The following is a 1637-nucleotide window of genomic DNA, read 5'->3' as shown; positions in this document are numbered from 1 at the left end:
GATCTCTATATGTCAAATAAATAAATAAAATCTTTTAAAAAAAAGATACTCTTCAGCAGATGAGTGGATAAATAAACTGGTACAATCATACAATGTAATATTATTCTGTGATTAAAAAGAAATGAGGGTATAGTGTAATGGAACTATTATATATAATAGTGTAATGGCGAATATGTGGCACTAGGCATTTGTCAAAACCCATAGAACTGTAAAACGCAGAGTGGACCTTGAAGTAAACTATGACTTTGCTTCGTAATGTATCAGTTTTCATCCATTAACTGTGACAAATGTACCACACTAAAGGTATAATAATAGAAAAAAACTGTGTGTGAGCAAGAGGGAGTATGTGAGAATTCTCTGTACTGTCTGCTCAATTTTTCTAGGCATCTAAAACTGTGGAAAACTATCTTGTTTCAAATTTGTCTCTCTTATAGTGCTTCTGATTTCAAGTAAATCTTATCACCTATTCAACTGGACAAGGTAGAAAATTAAGCATTATTCTTGACACCTGTCCCTCATGTTTTGATGTACTTCGCTTCCTAAATATCTTGTAAATTCACCTTCTTCTCTCCATGCCCAACTCCTGTGATATAATAACAACTTGTGGCCATGCTAGGATGCTAGGATAATTGAAATCAAGAGCCTCTACCTATATCTACCTTGCAGCTTCTATCCTCTCTTTTACATAATGCCTATGGAGTCATCTTTTCAAAATGCAAACCATGACATTCTCTCCACTCAAAATCATTTAGTCATGCTCCAGTTAACCCGGTGAACGCAAATATTACAGACAACTGTGCATCCACTGGCACCTACCTACAGCCCAGCCTCACCTCTTACTATACTATTTTGATTTTCAATTAGCCATATTGATTCTCTTGTAGGCTTGCATTCTTTATTCTACCACCCCATATAGGAATATTACATATGTTGTTGACTCCAATATGACTTTTTTTTTTTCTCTCTCTGCTATTCCCCTTATTTCAGGTTTTTATTTAAATTTTAGTTTGTTGATTTTTTTAGAGCCGTCTGCTCAGGACACCACCTCTTGCTCCTCCCCCCGCCACCGTCACCTCTGTCATCCTGAGTCACTACCTGCACAGCTCCGGCATCCTGGCTTCCCGTGCTAGCCACCAATATTTGGAGTTCTTACAATATGGCAGACATGGACAACAAAGAACAGTATGAATTTGATCAAGATTTGGATGATGTTGAAGAAGTAGCAGAAGAAGCTGGTAAAGAAACAGTAATCAAAGCATGTCCTCTACCTGTCTAGACAACATAAAATCCTCAGATTCTTCCAGCCCTTCAAGAGAGACTTGATGTCGGGGCACCTGGGTGGCTTCGCGGGTTAAAGCCTCTGCCTTCAGCTCAGGTCATGATCCTAGGATCGTGGGATTGAGTCCCGCATCAGGCTCTCTGCTCGGCAGGGAGCCTGCTTCCCGGTCTCTCTCTGCCTGCCTTTCTGCCTACCTGTGATCTCTGGCTGTCAAATAAATAAATAAATAAAATCTTTAAAAAAAAAAAAAAGAGAGAGAGAGAGAGACTTGATATCTGGTAGAAACACCAAGATACATTGAAAGTTTGCCTAGGGCAGTAAAAATATGCGTAAATACTTTCAGAAACCTTCAAGTTAA

This window comes from Mustela nigripes, chromosome 6 (genome assembly GCF_022355385.1).
Source record: "Mustela nigripes isolate SB6536 chromosome 6, MUSNIG.SB6536, whole genome shotgun sequence".
Classification (NCBI taxonomy): domain Eukaryota; kingdom Metazoa; phylum Chordata; class Mammalia; order Carnivora; family Mustelidae; genus Mustela; species Mustela nigripes.
The sequence above is the reverse complement of the archived record's forward strand: the minus strand, read 5'-3'. Positions refer to the sequence as shown.